The sequence below is a fragment of the Momordica charantia genome, assembly GCF_013281855.1.
Source record: "Momordica charantia cultivar OHB3-1 chromosome 1 unlocalized genomic scaffold, Mcharantia_2.0 BLBB01000001.1, whole genome shotgun sequence".
Lineage (NCBI taxonomy): Eukaryota > Viridiplantae > Streptophyta > Magnoliopsida > Cucurbitales > Cucurbitaceae > Momordica > Momordica charantia.
The window spans coordinates 7,877,644-7,880,562 of NW_028275157.1; the positions used below are offsets into that span (position 1 = coordinate 7,877,644).

The following is a 2,919-nucleotide window of genomic DNA, read 5'->3' on the forward strand; positions in this document are numbered from 1 at the left end:
ATTAGACATTATGTTCCAATCCTACATAAATAATTGCATGTGATCAAAATCATAATACATGATACAACAAATATAAGACACAATCCCTAAAAAAAGAAAACCAAAAACCAAAAAATAGAATACAAAATAAAAATATAAGATACAGTCATTAAACATAGTTAACATTAAAAAAATATAAGCTCCAACAACAAATTTAACATTCTAAACTTCATTCATCAAAGATAACTATAATTCTCAAGCTCCACTATCAAACTCCAACAAACTCCGAAACAAACTTCATTTAAAAAAAAATCATCTCCAACAACAATATTAAAGCGAACACAAGACACATTCAAAAGTTCAAAAGCTCCAATAAGAAATATAAGACTTGTTCGAAAATACAATCTTCAACAACAAATTTCACATTTATGGAAGACAGAAACATATTTCTCAAGCTCCAACAACAAATAGAAGACACATGAGGCACAAAAATGAAAAGCTCCAACAAACAAAGTCTAAATCAAATTTCACATTAGGCACTATCCCTCTCCATGCGCTCGAGCTCCAATAACAATATTAAAGAAAGAACTTCACCAAAATTTCATATTCAATAACATATTACATAAACTTGAATATAAAAGAAATTCAAAATTTTTGTACTTTACTCAGTGATGAACTTCCTCCTCCTTCAGCAAATCTCTAAATAATTTCTTCTCAAACTTTCTCTCGTATCTCTGGCATTGCATATCCAATAACTCTGGCATCTTTATGTCATCTGCTCATTTAATTGTCATTCAGCGACCAAACGTTGTGCCTCTAATAATTTTTGTCGCTGACTCTGTAATAATTCTTTTGTTTTTATAATATTCCTAGCGTTGCATATCTAGTAACTCTTGTGTCCTTGTCATTTGCTCATTTTATTGTTCTTCAACTGCCAAATGTTGTACCTATCATTGACTCTGTAACAATACTTCTGTTTTTGCAATTCGAGCCTCCAAGGTTCGATGTACCCTTGGGAGCATCCTGTCACCTCTTTTTCCGTACCTTACTCAGTGATGAACTTTCCCTCATCTAGTAAATCTTTGAAGAATTCCTTCTATCTTTGTCATCTGCTCATTTGATTGTCGTTCAGCCGCCAAACGTTGTGGCTCTAATAATTCATATCGTTGACTTTATAGTAATTCTTAAGTTTTTGCAAGTCGAGCTTCCAAAGTCTGAACATACTTTTGGGAGTATACTACCACCTTTTTCTTTACTTTCTGGTCTCGGACCAGATCTCATCCCCTTCTTGTAGGATATTCTTTAGCCAAGGATTGTCTGCATCGCGTCTTGTTCGGTTGATTCACGACATTTTCCTTTATTGTTTCCACTAATTAATATCAAGTAAGAATTCTGATTAGATATTATCATTAAAATTCCATCATTAAATAAATACTTATATATGCATCATTAAATGAGTACTTACATGTGCAATACAACCGGATTCGTCGATCCGACCTTTTGTCGGATGATAGTGTGTTGGATCCAACCTTTGTTTTTCGCAGACTTTGCCTACAGAAACAACATATATATATATATATATATACTCAGTGAAGTTTTTCAACCAAAATGACATCGTTTATATTTGGCGACAAACATGAGTTTAGTTGCAAAAAAACAAAACAGTGTCATTTGATGCTTGTTATTGCGAAAAATGTTCCTTTCGTCGCCTTTTTTGCGACGAAAGAGAATTTCGTTGCTTCTCTAAGTGACGAACTACTAATTTGTCTCTTCATTAGCAATGAAAATCAACCAATAAACTCAGTCTATGATACTCACGTAGCAGAAGAACACCCACAAAATTAACTTTTTCGAGTTCAATATTTCTTTGTCGAAGAGTGTCCACTGGGCTGATATAGAGACATAAACATACTTTGCTCGTAGCTTATTCCTCTTTTTCATTTCAACTACAAGATTGTCAGATACGCAATTTCTTTAATAAGGAGTGAAAAAGATACACTAAACAAAAATATTCCCCACAAAAACTATAAAAAATAAATCAATAAATAACCAGGTATATTCCCTACAAAAACAAGAAAAAATAATTCAATAATATTTCCACATAACCAAAGAGAAAGCGTCACGATCATATAGAAATTATAAAGAAAAAACAAGAAAGCATCATGAACAACATAAATAGAGGAAGTAGCATGGAAATAATCAATGGCATTAGAGAGAAATAATAAACTAATGGTATATTTAAGTTAAATAAACTACAACAAAGTGAAATAATAAACTAAATCCACAAATATCGAACAGACATAATGCAAATAATATTAAATCCCAATATATATATCTGAACTCTAACCATCAAAAAGATCATTAAGAAAAAAAAATAACAAACGGTTTTCTTTCGCAGTTCAAAAAACCAAAACAGAGATTGAAAAGAAATTAGAAAGCAACAGAGGAAGTATAAAAATAATAAACAGTCCAATTAGAGGAAGAAATCACCTGAAGGTTGAGAGGTTTTTGAAGGAGTAAGAGGTTATTGTTGTTGACGGAGAGTATGGAGGCTATAAAATAGTGAAATTGGTTGTGATGTTAGTGAAAAAGCTCTCGTTGCCCGTGATTTCTAGACAGGGATTTCGATTCGATGTGACCATTAAAAGCCACGTGTTAGAGATGAAAATCACATGCATTGGTTACGATTTTGGTTCAACGTATGAGAAACACGTACATCTTTTGTAGTTTATTTTAAAGTATAAAAAAGTATTATAAAATAATAACTTACCTAAAATTATAATTTAATTAGCTTTTTAAAAGTAGAAGGAATTTTAATATTTTATTCTTATTTCCATTATCTTTTTAAAATTATTTCACATTATATCAATAAAATTTTCATACAATAAAATTGCACAAATACTATGTCATATGAATATTAAATTAATTTTTATTGTTTCT

At 30.9% G+C, this 2,919-nt stretch overlaps 1 long non-coding RNA gene across 3 annotated transcripts; it reads right to left on the bottom strand.

Moving 5' to 3' along the window:
• Nucleotides 1–330: 330 nt before the first annotated feature.
• LOC111017828 (uncharacterized) lies at nt 331–2,575 on the bottom strand. Of its 3 annotated transcripts, none has more exons than XR_002602334.2 (4): nt 2,470–2,575; nt 1,798–1,925; nt 1,445–1,530; nt 331–1,348 (listed from the first exon to the last, which is right to left on the bottom strand). It is a non-coding gene; the product is annotated as an uncharacterized LOC111017828 (long non-coding RNA). The 3 variants fall into 3 exon arrangements; XR_015793216.1 differs by having other exon boundaries at nt 1,798–2,041; nt 2,470–2,527; XR_002602333.2 differs by lacking the exon at nt 2,470–2,575 and having other exon boundaries at nt 1,798–2,444.
• Between the last annotated feature and the right edge of the window lie 344 nt (nt 2,576–2,919).